Source organism: Bos grunniens, chromosome 5, assembly GCF_055505025.1.
Source record: "Bos grunniens cultivar Pamir isolate PY7600 chromosome 5, Bosgru_T2T1.0, whole genome shotgun sequence".
Lineage (NCBI taxonomy): Eukaryota > Metazoa > Chordata > Mammalia > Artiodactyla > Bovidae > Bos > Bos grunniens.
In genome coordinates, this window is record NC_141169.1 from 109,407,946 (window position 1) to 109,425,232 (window position 17,287).

At 52.3% G+C, this 17,287-nt stretch overlaps 1 protein-coding gene across 1 annotated transcript in view; it reads left to right on the forward strand.

Moving 5' to 3' along the window:
* The window catches only part of WNT5B (Wnt family member 5B), an 82,404-nt gene that overhangs the window by 13,503 nt on the left and 51,614 nt on the right, over positions 1-17,287 (forward strand). The gene's annotated exons all lie outside the window — the stretch shown is intronic.

Consider the following 17,287-nt stretch of genomic DNA (forward strand, 5'->3'; position numbering starts at 1 on the left):
AAGAAAATAAAGTCTGTCACTGTTTCCATTGTTCTAGACTTTGATTAATGTGACAGTCCCTGTCTTTTAATTGTCCTGCTTAATCTATTTACATTTGATTTAATTCAGTCTTTCAACTTTTTGTTTTGAAATCATTTTAGACTTACAGAAATGTTGCAAAAATAATTGTTTCCGCTAGTGTTAACCTTTTCACATAACCATAGCCCAGATTCCAACTGCAGGAAATTAACATTGCTACAGTATTATTAAGTGCTTCACAGATCTGCTTCCAGTTTCACCAGCTTTTCCCTAATGTCTTTTTCTGGCCCCTGGTCCAGTCCAGCCGTGAGTCTCACATGAAATTTAGTTGTCATGTCCCCTGGGTGTCCTCCAGTCAGTAACACTGCCCCTTTTGTGCTCCTTGACCTTGACAGTCGGGTGTGTGCGCTTGCGTACGTCTCCCCCCTCTCCCCGCCCGTGTGGGTTGCCCCTTTTCTTCTCTTGAGCAGGTGGTGGTTGTGCATGTCGGACAGAAATACTCGGGGGGGGGGATGCTGTGTCATCCTCTCGGGGGTACGTGATGTCAGCCTTCGCACCACTGGGGATGTTAACTTTGGATCAGTGAATGCAGTTTTTGTTATGGTTTGGTTGACGTCTGCCATGTTGATGTTTGTTTTCTGTGCATTCCCTCTCTGATTTGTGTGTTGGGGGGGTGCGGGGGGAGTGCCTAAAGTGTGTTGTGTCTTGTTCTTGTAGACAGTTAAATTACTGGCTGATCACTGGTGCCAGTGTCAGCGGGGTGGCACTTAGCGTGGGTCTGTCCACAGCGCAGACTTTAACTTGGCAGGACTCAAACGCCATCTTTCCTGTAGGTCTTGTTAGGACTTGGTTTTCCTTTTTTTTTTCCCCATTTTTTAAACATATTTATTTATTTATTTTTGGCTGTGCTGAGTCCTGGTTGCAGCATGCAGGCTTTTCTCTAGTTGCGACGAGCCGGGGGCTCTTCACTGCGGCGCAAGGGCTCCTCGTTGCAGTGGCTTCTCCTGTTTTGGAGCACACACTCCAGGGCATCCCAGCTTCAGCAGTTGCAGCTCATGGGTTCACTCGTCGTGGCTCCCGGGCTCTCAGCACAGGCTTCAGTAGTAGTGCTGCACAGGCTTAGCTGCTGCAGCAGCATGTGGGATCTTCCGGACCCGGGTTTCAACCCGTGTCCCGTGCATTGGCAGGCAGATTCTTAACCACTTAACCACCAATTAATACTTAGTTACTAATGCTCTGGCGCTGTTAATTTCCTGTTGTCAGAATCTGTGCTACGGGAAGTTCAGTTTCATATTTTATTAGACTGTGTTTAGAAGAGGTCTTACTCAAGGGTCAGGGGGACACCCAGGGCCTGGGAGCAGGAATTCTTCTGCACAGTGTCCAGGCCACCTAACGGTGGCCCCCCGGGGGTGTTTTCGTTCAGTCCGGTTCCCTGATCTTTTCTCCACACGTGCCTCCCAGTGGATGGGTCCCATGGTCTCTGGAGGTCTCTGACCCCTGCTTCTCCGCATGTGGTCATTTCCAAGCTGCAGGAGCCTGTGGGCACCTCTCATGTCACGTTCTCGGTGTGTGCCCCGGGGACAGTTTCCGCCAGCTCCGTGGTAGCCGTACATCCTGTGCTCAGGCTCAGGGTGTGGGAGGCAGGTGAGAAGAAATGCTTCATGACACAGATTCGTGGACCCACGAGGGTCTCCACTCGGTGACTTTGAGCCACCCCTATCCAGGCTCTGCCACCAAGCACGCTTTCTTCTAATTTCTTTTGGCACCTTTTTCTCACCATGCTGTTCAACGTGGTGGAGTTAGCTACTCAAAATGCCAAAGATGCTGTAACCTGAGGGGTTCTTTGGAACAGATGACTTAATTCGAGAACTCTTAATTCTACTTTGTGGCAAAATGCTATCCTAGGTGCTGCTGAAGCAGACACGGCGAAGACAATCCCTGCCTCGAAGGAGAAACAAAGAAAGCAAAGACATACGCTACAGGGCAGAGGCATTTTTTTAGCACGGATACCTTGGGAGCAGCATTGAACGTCTCTGAACTTCAACTTCCTCATTTCTGAAGGAGGTTGAGAACTCACTTTGAGGGGTCATTGTGAGGTTGTTTAAGAATGAAGTACAACTAGTTTCCTGTCAATTTATTTGTTTCACCTTCTCTAATGGCTCCTAGGATGTTGGAATATAAACTTTATTGCACTGTTTGGACTTAGCTACTCTTTCGGTGGAATGAGCCGGTATTTCTTGGAGCCTCGGGGCTCCGTGAGAAAATTGTTGTTGTTCAGTGGCTAATTGTGTCCGACTCTTTGCGGCCCAGTGGACTACAGCACAACAGGCTTCCCTGTCCTTCACCATCTCCCAGAGCTTGCTTAAACTCATGTCCATCGAGTCGGTGATGCCATCCAACCATCTCATCCTCTGTTGTCCCCTTCTCCTCCTGCCTTCAATCTTTCCCAGCATCAGGGTCTTTTCCAATGAGTCGGCTCTTCACATCAGGTGGCCAAAGTATTGGAGCTTCAGTTTCAGCATCAGTCCTTCCAGTGAATACTCCTGTGACATGAGGCCTTTTAGACAGTCCCAAGGAACGATGGATGTATACGTCTCTTGCTCTGTGGTGTCTCCTGTCCATTCCAAGAGAGCTGTCCCTTCCTCTCGCCCTGGTGCCTTGTTTGGCCTGTGATGAGCGTCTCAGTAGGAAATGGCCCAGCTTCACCAGGGTGCCTTCCTGTCTTAGGTTCCACGAGCCCTTTGGTTATCACTTTGCAATAAAGTATGGAATGCTGGTCAGTCCTCCAATGACATTGTGTTTACTAGTGTGAAATGTGCTAATATATTCTGTTGTGCTATTCTCATGCCCCTCTGGGGACCATGATCTCCGATTTGGTGTGTCATCTTTTTGGAAACACTTTAAACGGCAGTGAGCCTCAGCGCGTGCCGCACCAACAGTGGACCCTGCTCAGCTGAAGTGACAACAGTGTGAACAATGCTGACCGGATTCTCTCATTCCGAAGCAGTGACAGTTCTGTCACTGAAGTGTGCTTGGCTGACAGCACTGAAATTTGCATTTGATTTCAGAGTTGTTAGACTGTGATAGAATGTCCTGGAGCGTCGACTTTGATGGACGGTGGCTTCTTGGAACTGTGTGCTTTGGGCAGAAGTACTGAGAAGGCTGGCCACCACTCTCCGTCCACAGAAGGGATGCAAGGAGGAGGAGGATGAAGGGAGGAGGAGTGCAGGGAGGAGGGGGGTGCACGGGGAGGGATGCAGGGAGAAGGGGATGCAGGGAGGAGGAGGGGGTGCAGGGAGGAGGAGGAGTGCAGGGAGGAGGGGCGTTCAGGGGGAGGGATGCAGGGAGAAGGGGATGCAGGGAGGAGGAGGGGGTGCAGGGAGGAGGAAGGGGTGCAGGGAGGAAGAGGGAGGCCTTGCCGGCTGGGAGGCTCCTTGCCCATATGGCCCCCAGCTGCTGGGTGGCTCTCTGGCGAGTCCCTCACCCAGATGTTTGCTCAGCACCCAGGCCAGGCTCTGGCTGGCTCTCAAACATCCCAATAACGGAAACCATCTCAGAGGAGGCTGTGTTTTCAGCCAGTGGCCCTGGCTGAGGTTGACAATGGCTCTGACAGTCCAGATAGTTACTGGACGGGCAGGAGGCACAGACAGCCAAGGAGGATCGAAGGCTGATTCTGACTTCCCTCCAGACAGACTGTGAGATGCTGGGAGTCACCCCACCCTTCCTTCTGGACTGCACTTGCCACTTGTAACTGGGGAGGATGGTAGATTCCACACAGGGGGTTGAGCTTCAGAAAGTTGAACAGAGGACAAGCCCAGCTACAAGTGCTGTGGCCAAGTGGGAGTCGTGGTTCTCCCTGGGTGATGGGTTTTGTTTGTTTTCATTAGTTGATTTACAAAGTTGTGTTAGTTTCTAGGTGACAGAGTTTTTAAAAGTATTTACTTATTTATTCGGCTGTGCCAGGTTTTCCATGCAGCATGTGGGATCCAGTTCCCTCACCAGGGCTGGAACCCAGGCCCCCTGCAGTGGGAGTGCAGAGTCTCAGCCACTGGACCGCCAGGGGAGTTCCACACGATAGAATTTGAAGTGCTCTTTCTTCCCGTTTCTAATTCTTACTTTCTAGTATTTCTGACAGTGAGCATGTAGTAAAGTAAAACCCAAAAGTTTCTTTTAATGATGCAAATGCTAATTGTGATAAAAACTTTAACATATGTAGTATGTCCTAGAATAACAGGTGTCTTACTTGAATTTGGTCAATCACACCTTCTTGGTGTGTTGATTTTTGTTTGTTTGCTTTTGTTCTTTGTGCTTTTCTTGGTGTATTGAAAGGAAGCTTGGAATGCCAGTTGTTAGACCAATGTTAATAGTTACTGTTGGTGGTGACACATAATCTAAATGAAAGGGCAGCATCCCTGGTCGCTGCGACCCCATGGACTGTAGCCCACCAGGCTCCTCTGCCCATGGGATTTCCCAGGCAAGAATACTGGAGTGGGTTGCCATTTCCTTCTCCAGGGGATCTTCCTGACCCAGGAATAGAACCCGCGTGGTGCTAAAGCTGAAACTCCAGTACTTTGGCCACCTCATGTGAAGAGTTGACTCATTGGAAAAGACTCTGATGCTGGGAGGGATTGGGGGCAGGAGGAGAAGGGGACGACAGAGGATGAGATGGCTGGATGGCATCACTGACTCGATGGATGTGAGTCTGAGTGAACTCCGGAAGTTGGTAATAGACAGGGAAGCCTGGCGTGCTTCGATTCATGGGGTTGCAAAGAGTCGGACACGACTGAGCGACTGATCTGATCTGATCTGATCTGATCTTGCATCTTCTGCATTGGATTCTTTACTGCTAGTGCCACGTGGGAGACTCTCAAACTGGGTAGGAGAAAGCAGAGTGCTTTCCTTTCACCATGGAATCTGGAAGCATAAGAACTTAGCAACTTGGGGGGCTGAAAAGCTTTGTGTTCTTATAGAATCTCCCGGAAAAAAAAAATCCTTCCGTGTATTCAGTTACCTGATAGGTTCACAGACATTATTGCAGCAACACACGCATGACGTAAGATTTACCTTTGCAACCACTTTTCAGTGAACAGTTCTGTGGCTGGAAGTACACTCACATTGTCGTGCACAGTCACCACCGCCGTCTCCAGAACTTTCTCATCTTCCCTGAGACATGGTCTCCATTCCACACCAGCTCCCCCTCCCCTCCCCCAGCCCGAGGCAGCCGCCCTCTGCTTTCTGGCTCTGTGAACTCACCTGTTCTTGGGACCCCAGATAAGTGGGATCGTGCGGCGCCTGTCCTTTTGTGCCTGGCTTGTTTCCCTCAGCACAAGGTCCTCAAGGCTCATCCGTGTGTCGCTGTGTGCGTGCACCGTATTTTGTTTATCCAGTCATCCATCAGTGGGAGGGTATTGTTTTTTAAAGTTTCTCTAGTTAAGGTCTTCAACATTTAAAAAAAATTACCCGACCGTGTGCCTGTCTGAAGTGTCTTGATGATCTGATTCATCTCTGTGTTTCTAGGGCAGTGCCAGCCGGTCAGTAACGTGTCAAATGAGTGAGCAGACAAATCCGCTGGTGCTTTGATCCAAATATTTACCCAGGAGTCAGAACCCAGCCCTTCACCCGAACCCCATTTTCTGGGCTACAGATCAGTACTTCTCTGAGTGTTCTCACCTGTGACAGGAGGGAGGTAATATTTGCTGCTAGATTCTTTGCTTGATCCTGTGCTCTTTGAGCTTGTCGGGTTAGGGTTGCTGTTGAAAGTCAGGATTAACAATGCACTTTTTTTCCCCCTCCTAGAATGTTTTTATGAATTTAAGAAATTAAAAACTACTCCATTTAAAATCATTCAAGGCTTTCCATGGATTTATGTTTTTTTAAAAAAGAAAGAGGGCTTCCCTGGTGGCCCAGTGGTTAAGAGTCTGCCTTGCAATGCAGGGGACACAGGTTCAACCCCTAGTTCAGGGAAGATCCTACATGTCATAAATCGACTGAGCCCTTGCACCACAGCTATTGAGCCTGTGCCCTAGAGCCCAGGAGCTGCAAGAGGAGAAGCCACTGCGATGAGAAGCCTGCGAAGCAACTACTCTCTGCAACTAAAGAAAGCCTGCATGCAGCAACAAAGCCCCAGCACAGCTCAAATAACTAAGATAAATAAATAAAATTATTAAAAAAGAGAGATAAAAGAAAGACCCAGGGACTTCCCAGGTGGTCCAGTGACTAAGACTCCTCCCTGTTGATGCAGAGGCTCCGGTTCCATCTCTGGTCTGGGAGTTAAATCCCACTTGTCACAACTAAAATCGAAGATCCCTCTTGCCTCAAGTACACCCAGCACAGCCAAATAAATATTGAAAAAAAAAAAAAAAAACACATAAAGAAAAGAAAGAACCACGGTTACCTGGGCAGGAGGTAATGTGACGCGTGTCACAGCTGCATCCCGATCCAGGTGTGCCGCAGCCGCGTCCTCCTCCTGAACTTGGGCCACTGGTCACATCCTCTCTCCTTCCTCTGTTCTTTTCTGAGACCCTCAACTACTCTCTTTTCTTCTCCTATATAATTTTTTCTGACTGTATCTGGTCTGTTCTCTCTGGATGGACGATTCCTGAAGCTTTATCTCTGCCCAAACTTCCCTCCCAATGGTCCCTCCTGTGTCAGCTACCTCTCGGGGTCTCTCCCTGAGACGTCCCCTCATCTGGGAACTTCAGTCCCACCACACGTCCCACCGTGCTCCCCAAGAATCCCTCTTTATGCCTTCTGCTCCCCCGACATCTCATGAACTACTCAGCACATATTTATGGACACTGGATGATACTCAGCAAGGGGTTCCCGGCACCCCTGGGTGCATAATTAGCTGGTTAACCCCACAGTCCAGGAAATGGGCAGGCAGGGCTCAACTCCACAACCTCCCTCTGATCCTTTTGCCGTTACCACTCACATCGCTTTCCAGGGGCTGTAGCAACTGAGCACCAACCCCAAGCTGGGGGCTGAAATAAACACAAATTCTATCTATCATCTCCCAATCCAGAGGCTGGCGGTCTGAGGTCAAAGCGTCTTCTGGATGGGCTCCTCTGAGGCCATGGGGGACGGGGCGGGATCTGTCCAGGCCCCGTCCCTACTCCTGGTGGTTGGCAGCAGTCTGCAGGTTCTTGGATTATAGACTCACACTCCGATCCCCCCACCTACCCCTGGCATCCCCCTGTGTCTCCGCATCATCTCCCCAGCCCGGGCATGTCTGTCTGTGTCCTGATTTCCCCCTTTCATAAGGACACCGGTCACACTGGATTAAAGCCCACCCTAGTGATCTCGCTTTAAGTTGATCACCTCTATAAAGATCCTATTTCCAAATAAGTTTACACAGTGAATGAATGAATGAATGAGTGTGTGAAGCTGGTCTCAGCCTACCTCTCCGACCTCCGTCCCATCACTCCCACTCAAGGGCTTTGTCTTCCGGCCAGATGTTTGGCTTCTTGGCCTCGAGCTCGGGTTCCAGTCCCCACCCTTGTCCCCACTCAGCTCCACTTCCATGATGGTCCCGCCCAACTCCCAACTCCCCACTCCCAACACTCACGGCCCCTGCCTGGGGCCTTTTCTGTGGGGCCTTAGCTTCAGTTTCTGTTACAGCGATCTATCACGGGACCTCACCGTTAAGAGGGATCTTACGGTGGACTGAGACCAAGATGTCTGTGTTGGATTGATTCCTTGGGATGTTTTGAGAATCCTGGCAGATCCTGGACCCCCACCCACAGGGGTTCTGATCGGCAGGTCTGGGAAAGGACCCAGCAACTTTTACTTTTAAACGCTCCTCAGCGGGGACGTCTCTGGTGGTCTAGTGGTTGGAAATCTGCTTGCCAAAGCAGGAGACATGGGTATGATCCCTGGATCAGAAAGATCCCCGGGAGAAGGAAATGGCACCCACTCCAGTGTTCTTGCCTGGAGAATCCCATGGACAGAGGAGCCTGGTGGGCTAGAGTCCATGGGGTTGCACAGAGTCAGACACAACTGAGCGACTGAGCCGCCACCGCCACCACCGTGTGGTACGGCGGTGTTGAAAAGGCCCTGGTGTTTAGACCCTGGCTGGCTTCTCAGCCTTAGCTGAGCCTGGCCGCCCCTTGAGATCAGACGTATCACAGAACACACGGTCCCCTTACCACTCCCAGGCATGTGTGTGCATGACTCAGTGCCAACAAGTGCTTTCACAATTATTTCATCCTCTCTCCCTTGTTTTCTCTGTGCTGTTAAGTTTCCCTCCCTTTGCAAGGTAAGAAGTGCCAGGAGACCAGGGCAAGAGTTCAGGGAGCGTCCCAGCATGAACTGTTCTAGTACCAGTTTCCAAGTGCAAGCTGATGGTTGAGAAACCCGAGTAGGGGGTGCACCGGCCCCCACACACCTGTCCCTGCCCTTGCCCTGACCCCTGCGTGGCAGGCCGGGCCTCTCTGTACATGGGGTCTGGTGCCCCTCTGTACCCTGGGCCGGGTCCCTCTGTACCTGGCACCCTCTGTACCCATGGCCCGGCACCCCTCTGCACCGGGGACCCGGCGCATCCCCGACCCAGTATCTGGAGATGACAGGGCTCCAATTCTGGCTGTCGAGCGTGAAAGGCAGATCTGAGGAGCCGCCTCAGAGTCTCAACTTTGTCATTTGAAATGTTTCTGTTATTTTTTTTCTTTTCAGTTCGATGTTTTGCTTGGATCCTGGCCTTGAGTTTATACCCTGTATGGACGGTTTCCTCGTTCCTGCAACCTCCCTTTCATTGTAGTCGCTCTCGCGACCGGTCCTTCCTGAAAATGCAGCACTCCCCTCTCCTCGACCCCCCTCCAGGGATGCAGGGATGAGTCAGAGGGACCCTGGTTCCAGGCACCTTCACAGGGTGCTGACCCCTCATCCCATACCCGCCTCTGCCTGCCCGTTTCATATATGCACGGACATTTCTTTCCACTTCTCATATCTTCTCTTCTTTTGAACTGCCTTGGACAGTATTGCTTTAGTAAGTCTTCCAGTGGGCTGCCCAGGTGGTTCGGTGGTAAAGAATTCGCCTGCCAAGCAGGAGACTTGGGTTCGATCCCTGGGTCGGGAAGATCCCCTGGAGGAGGAACTGGCAACCCACTGCAGGGTTCTTGCCTGGAGAATTCCATGGACAGAGGAGCCTGGCAGGGCACAGTCCATGGGGTTGCAAGAGTCAGACATGACTTAGCAACTAAAACAACAAGTTCTCCAGTCTTGTTAATAATCCAGCTCCTGATGAAGCTGGGGTCTCAGAGCCCATCCCAGAAGGGGCCTGTGGGGGCCATGGGGGCTCTAGGGGCCCTGAGCCAGGGCAGCAAATTGCATATCTTATCTGACTGCCTGGGGAGGGAAGTGGAGCAGGGGATAAACGCCTCAGGGTCCTGGCCGGGGTGTCCCCACGATGGATTCTGTGACGTCTGGCCATGTTTCTGGTGGAGGGCTTGGAAGTCCACTGCTGTCTGGATGATCAAATCTTCCAATACAGGCCAACAGATATAATACAAGCAAATCTTTTCACAGTAAAATTCAAAACACTATCCAGATTCTTTAGTTTAGTACAAAACTCTTGCTGATTAAATTTTACTGGAGTTTGTAGACCATGAGCTGGGTTTGAAAAAAATTTTTTTTGTTGTTTTGCTGATATGTGTCTAATGGAATCTGACCTATGTTACCTCTGCCAGAGGAATTCACAGTTACCGATCGGAGTTAATGTGGCACAAAGAACTGAAAAGTTATCCTCAGGGAATGAGCAGGGGTGAGTCTCTAATGAGGACAGAGTCAGTCATTTTTGTGGCTTAATGTTGCCACATGGAATTCAGGAGGTTCAGAATAGATTCGCAAAGACAGGGTGTTCCCGTGGAAAGGGCAGAGAATTTAGCCTCAGGGAACTGGACTGGTCACTAACTCCAAGACCTGGAAATGGGCCTGACCTCCCTGTGGACCCATTTCCTTGTCTGTAACATCGAGGACTGCCTGGGCTAGACAAGTGGTTTATGAAAACAGTTCTTACCGAGGGGCCAGTTTGGAGGTCCCTTCCCCTCCCCAAGTTTCAACTACACACGTAATTTTTATTTCTTTTGCTTCGGCACACGATTTCTGTAGAAAAGCAGGCTTCTATTTCTTAAAAAAAATAAATAATAAGTTTAAAGCCAGGGGACTAGATAATCACTACCTCTAAATCTTGGTGATTCAGTATGAGGTCTACCATCAAACTGTCCAAGATGGATAGTATCCTCATGTTTTCAGGAAGGCTCCCTAAGCTACAGGTCGGAGCCCACCAGGCTTGCATGAGAGAAGTTCGTGCCCTGGGACCCTTACACTACAGACCAAACCAGAAGCCCCGCTGGGGACTTCCCTGGTGGTCCAGTGGTTAAGAATCTGCTTTCCAAGGCAGGGGAAGCGGGTTTGATCCCTGGTTGGGGAACTAAGATCCCACATGCCATTGAGCAACTGAGCCCGCGTGCCACAATTAGAGAGTCCATGCACCACAAATGAAACCCCGTATGACGTAACAAAAATCCTGCATGCCACAACTAGACCTGAGACAACCAAATACATCAATAAGGCCCACTGGGCAGCAGGAAGGGGAGGGTTTTCAGGGTCCTCAGACTGTTCTTAAACAGCGGTTTCTGGAACAATCGAAAGAGACAAGGTTTCTCCAACCCCGTGGCCATCAGAGCTGAACTGACAGCTGGTGGAGAGCTTGGAGGAGAATGTCACTGAATGGTGCGCCCCTCTGGGCTTCCTCAGCTGTGTCCTGTGGAATCCAGGCCCTGTGGCTATGAAACGTGGACCAAGAGAGGTTGACGGATCAAACTGACCAGGTGATTTGAAGAGAGGCAGAGAGAACGGAACTGGTGGGACAGGATTTGCTCGTGGTCAGTCTGACCTCCTATTGATGTCTTTAGTCCCCAGCAATTCTCCTTGGTCCTGACTGGCCACAGCCCCGGGGTATCCCCTGAGCACTTCAGTCTAATTCCAGCAAAGTCAAGGCCATCAAGAGGTCTGCTAGGAGTTCGCTGGAGAAGTTAGGGGCTCTTTTACAAGTTGTCTTTGATGAACTCAGTAGTGTATTTAAAAGTATTTTTAGGTCCATCGTCGTAAACAAATTACTTCTGAACTAGATGGGAAAGATCTAAACACACCATCTAAGTACAACAGTTAGTATCAAAGTATATATCTCTGTTTGTCTTTTATCTGCCCTTAGGAATCTGTACAAACAAATGTGAACAGACTCTGGACTCTAAGAATAATATTTTCTATGCACATATATGGACAGATAAGCAAAACCCCGAGGGAGAAAAAAACTTCTATTAAAATAAAAATAAAGATCCCCCACGGCTTTGGCCTCCTTTGCTCCCTAGAGTTCCTTTATTCCACTTTGAGATGAAAGTAGGTCAGTTTCTCAGGAGATGCTGATTAAAAGTTGAACAAAAAGTCAGTCTAGACAGACTCATTTATCTACCTGCCTGCCTGCCTGGCCCTGATACAAGCACAGATACAAGCACAGGTCTTTGTTTAGGACTGGGGCACTTTACTTTTTAAAAAATTGTATTTATTTATTTGGCCACACAAGGTTCTTAGTTGTGGCATGCAGGATCTTTCGTTGTAGCCTGTGAGATCTAGTTCCCTGACCAGGGATTGAACCCAGGACCCCTGCCTTGGGAGTGCGGAGTCTTAGTCGGTGGACCGCCAGGGCAGCCCCTAAAGGCACTTTGAATAGACACTCACAGGGGCACTGGGACCATGTCCTCCTCCTCATTGCCCTCGCGGCTCCCAGATGCTCTGGGATCTGGTGGGCCCTCTCCACCCCCAGCACTGGCGTCCTTGCCCCCAGAGCTGCTATTGGCTTCTGTCCAGCCATCTCTGCCTCCGAGCAGGCGGTTCTGGGAGCCCGTGAAGGCACCCGGCGGCCCCCCGGGAGCAGCAGCGAGTGAGTTGGGCTGGAGTTTCCTGCATGTGGAGGGAGGTGAGGGCAGGGCTGCGGTCCTTGGGACAGCATCTCGGATCCTGGGACTCACTGAGCCTGGGGTGCAGGCTGGGCTCGAGCCCTCAACCTTCTTCCTCTCCAGGATCTTGGGTCAACGGGGTCCTGGCCGCAGGGAGCCTGTGCCTCGGGCTTCTGTCCATTCAGAGATGCCCGTGGAGATGGTGCCCCCTGCACAGCCAGCAAGGTTCTGTCTACATTTCACTGGCTTCCAATGGCAGGAGGAACCCTTACATTGTTCCTTTCCTTCTCACAAATGCTTTCTCTAATAAAACAGAATGACTGGAGGGGACCAGGGACAACGCAAACGGTCCTGGACGTCAGGGACCTGGGCCGGCCTGGCCTCCCCGGAGGCTTTTAGCTTGTGCATTGCTGACAAAGTCAAGCCTGGCCTGGCTGACCCAAGGGAGCAGCTGGGGCTGGAGGGAACTTGGCGGTAGACTGAGTGAACTTCGGCTCCCTTCCTGGGCTGTAGCCCAGCCTCCTGCACCGAGCCCTCCTGGTAGCAGGGACCCCCATCTCTGACTTTGTTTCCACGAAAACACAGGAGGCACTCCCCCATGGACCCCCAGGTCCCAGCTGCAGCGCAGAGCAGTCTGGTGCGGGTTGGGGGCGGCTCCCAGTTTGGCCTCTTCCTTCTCCCCCAGTGAGAAGGGGCCTCCATCCCCTGCCTGGCCCAGGGCCTCCGCCACCATTGCTGCCAAATAAATATTTACCAAGCAAAGGAGAGCCTTGAGCCCACACTAATTTGTATTTTTAACAAGTCATTCATAAACTCTAGCATTTTAACTATTAGTTAGCAATTAATCCCAGTAAACCAGCAGGCTCCTATGATGTGTACCCACGCTGTACGGGTTGGTCAGAGGGATACTTGTCCGTGTTTTATAGACTCTTTAAGCGAGTTTAGCTCCACAAGTGATAAGGCCGGGTTCAGGCATTATGGGCCCTGCGCTTGACTGTCACCTCCACGTGGATAGCCTCATCGTCCTGGGAGAGGTTCTGGAGCACGAGCCCGGGGAAAAGGGCTTCAGTGGTCCGATTACTCTGGACCCTCTAGGGGTCTCACCCAGGCTGGCTAGTGCTTAATTTCAAGATCTTATACAGGCCAAGGATAAGACTGAGGGCTCAGTTGCTCGATTCTGTCCATCTCTTTGTGACCTCATGGACTGTAGCTTGCCAGGCTCCTCTGTCCATAGGATTCTTCAGACAAGAATACTAGAGTGGGTTGCTATTTCCTCCTCTGAGGGATCTTCCCGGCCCAGGGATCGAACCACATCTCCTGCATCGAAGGCAGATTCTTTACCCCTGAGTCACTGGGGAAGCCCCAAGGATAATGTTATCAGCCCCAAATTGGGGGTATTTATCACCTCACTACTGTTGGCAACTCTGAAAGCTGGAGTTGGGTCCAAAAGGATATGGCCACTGTCACCAGAGCCCCTGGGGGGAGGGACAAGGCTTCAGATGGAGGTCGAAGGGCAGCTTTGTCATCCAAAATTTTCTATTCTGGATGATTTTTTTAAAATAGTCATTTCTTCGGTTGCTGTCAGGTCTTATTTGTGGCACGCAGGCTTAGTTGCCCTGCGGCGTGTGGGATCTTAGTTCCTGGACCAGGGATCGAACTGTGTCCCCTGCGTTGCAAGGCAGATTCTTATCCACTGGACCACCAGGAAAGTCTCATGGGTTATTTTTTTTTAACACAGATTTGCCAAGTCTTAGTTTCAGCACGCAGCATCTTTAGTTGAGGCATGCGAACTCTTAGTTGTGGCCTGTGGGATCTAGTGCCCTGATCAGGGATGGAACCCAGGCTTCCTGCAGGAGGAGTGTGCAGTCTTAGCCACCGGACCGCCAGGGAAGTCCTGAAAGAGCGACTTTGAAAACAACTGATCTTTTGTTCCGCAGAGTTTGTTAAAAGGATGGAGAAGTGTAAGGAGAACGATGAATCCGAAAATGAGGGTGATAAGCCCAGGACTGCGGTAAACAGGCATTCTGGGCAGTGACTCAGGAAGTGTGCCAGGGGAGGCGGCTTTGGGAGCCCTCCCGTGAAAGGCAGGCTTCTCTTGTGATTTGCTCTTATTTCGGGAGTCGGGCCCCCTCAAGCTCTGCTTCAGAGGTGGTCCACTTTCTCCTGCCATGCACTTTTTCAAAGTTCATCTTCTTGTCCAGCAGGGTGAAGATTACTCATTCATTCCTAGAGAAGGCTGTTGAGTTGTGATAACAAGCAGCAATGATTCTGCAAGCCTGTTTGTCACGATCTGGGTCAAGGACCCCAGCGGGTCCAGACAGACTGTGTTCCCCTCCTCCTGTCATACCCACCAAAGGCACTAGGAGGGCCAGCATCAAATACTGGGGTCAAATCTGCGCCGTGTCAGGTGTAATATCCTAAATGTAATCGTCATGCTTCTCCCCATCTACTTTTTGACGGTTTAAGGTCTTTCTGCAGGAGCATTGGAAAATCAATGAGGCAGAATGTGTCGGCAAGTCGTTTGCTGATGAAAACAGGCCAGGCTTGTTGTCTTGCTGGTAGAAGTAGTAGTTGTTGTTGTTGTTGTTTGACCAAAGTCATTTCAGCGACTTTGAAGAGAGGATCTGAAAATGATCACTCAGCCTGGTATTTATTTTGAAATATATGCTGACCTCTACCTCTCAGAGCCAAACAGCCTAATCCTTGACCATCCCAGGGTGAGTTTAGGAATTTGCGATCGTGTCCTTTTGACTGGGGATCTGCATACATCACTAACCAGCTGGTCTGGAGGGATGAGGTTTCTCTAGGCTGAAATAGAAGGATGAAAACAGAGGGCCAACCGGAGATGCTCATCTTCAGCAGTTAATCTGTAAGGAATATTCCTGTACAAATGACGTCAGAAAAGGTCCTTCCCAGTGCACAGGGAGGGCACATCCCCTTCCGTAGCGTTCATTTCTCAACAAAGATCCCAAGTAGGCTGATAAGAATGGTGGGCACCTTGCATTCTTATCCGTGTTGTGCATTAGGAGTTTCTTGGATATTTGTTCAGAGTGAGGGGAAGGGTCAATGTATATAAATAAGGGGGAGGAGACCCGGCAAGACTGGGAACACGACCTCTGCCCTGCAAAGCCTGGGAAGCCCCCTGAATGCTCGCAGCCCCCGCGGCGTATGGACCCTCCCCTCCACACTCAGAGCAGGGTTAGAGGTTAATGAATGAGGGCTCTCCCCACACACGGGAGCCCGCCCCACCATGGCTTTATAAATAGGGGCTTAAACAGGGGTCAGAACAGGGCCTGCGTGTTGCTTCCAGCCTCTCCCCGTCTCCCTGAAGTCAGGGTGTTCAAAGCTGCCCTCCTTCCTCCAGGGAAGGAGAGGTAAGACCCTGGGCGGCTGCCACTGGCCCCCTGCGTCTCCATCGAGGACCCAGCGGAAAACGAAGCAGGGGAGGGCCTCGCTGCCCCTATTCTTCTCCGTAATCCCTTCAAAAATAATTGCAGAGCCAACCTCTGGCCTCCAGCACATTTTCCACTTGATTAGAGGCCTTTGTGAAGTGGGAAGGGGACCCGCAGGCCTGGACATTGTGCGAGGCCTGAAATGTCCAGCTGGGGTTTTTTTCCATCAAAAGAGGATTTTAGTAAAACCGTTATCAGGGGCTTAGGGGAGCGGAGCCGCTGAGCCGCTCTGCGCGTGGATTAGCACCAGCGGGCCGGGCAGGGCTCTGGGAGGGCGGGAAGGTGTTGGCGGCCACTTACCCACAGGGTCTCCTCGGCAGCCCCGTGAGGTCCCCAGCAGGTGCAGGGGAAGGAGCAGATGGGGGAGAGGGGACCAACCCCAGGGCATGGGGGCTCCTCGTGGGTCTTTCCCTCCAGGCATCAGGGTCAGGAGGTGGCAAGAGGCTGTGGCATTTGCACGGAGGGGCCTGCCTGCTCCAGGTCGTGCCCACCCCATCACCGTCTCCACGGAGTCAGGGAGCAGGCGGCCCGGCCGGACCACTTCAAAGGGCCAGTGCTGGCTGCGTGGCCCCTGTGTTTTGTGGGGAGGAGGGAGCGGACATGGGGAGCGGAAGGGTGTGTGCACAGTGGGTGCAGCCACCTGGCTTTGCTCACTGTGCTGGGGTCTCCGGGCCAGGGACGGAAGGACGACTCGCGTGCCGGCCAGACCTTCGCAGCCAGGACAGGGCACAGAGGCCCCACTCCTGGGGGTTGAGGGTCAGAGTCCAGGCCAGCGGAGCCTCAGGACACAGGGGCCGTCACAACATCCCTAGGACACTGTCAGGCCGGCTGATTTTCCCTGCAGGACAGGGACACCTTCGTCCTGATGACAGTGACGGCCTGGAGGGGGACAGCAATGACTGAAGCCTGGGAGGGGGACCCAACACCTCACAGGGGGACCCAACACCTCTCAGGGGTCCCGACACCTCACAGGGGAGCCCCTCACCTCACAGGGGACCCCCCACCTCACAGGGGAACCCCTCACCTCACAGGGGAACCCCTCACCTCACAGGGGGACCCGACACGTCTCAGGGGTCCCGACACCTCACGGGGAACCCCTCACCTCACAGGGGGACCCGACACCTCACAGGGGAACCCCTCACCTCACAGGGGAACCCCTCACCTCACAGGGGGACCCGACAGCTCTCAGGGGTCCCGACATCTCACAGGGGAACCCCTCACCTCATAGGGGAGCCCCTCACCTCACAGGGGACCCCCACCTCATAGGGGGACCCCCCACCTCACAGGGGGACCCGACACCTCACAGGGGGACCCCCCACCTTACAGGGGGACCTGACACCTTACAGAGGAACCCCTCACCTCACAGGGGACCCCTCACCTCACAGGGGGACCCGACACCTTACAGGGGGAACCCTCACCTCACAGGAGAACCCCTCACCTTATAGGGGGACCCCCCACCTCACGGGGAACCCAACACCTCACAGGGAGACCCCTCACCTCACAGGGGAACCCCTCACCTCCCAGGGGAGCCCTCACCTTATAGGGGGACCCTCCACCTCACGGGGGACCCAACACCTCACAGGGAGACCCCTAACCTCACAGGGGAACCCCTCACCTTATAGGGGGACCCCCCCACCTCACGGGGGACCCAACAACTCACAGGGAGACCCCTCACCTCACAGGGGAACCCCTCACCTCCCAGGGGAGCCCTCACCTTATAGGGGGACCCCCCACCTCACGGGGGACCCAACACCTCACAGGGGGACCCCTCACCTCACAGGGGGACCCAGCACATCTCAGGGGTCCCGATACCTCTCAGGGGGACCCCCCACCTCACAGGGGACCCAACACCTCTCAGGGGTCCCGACA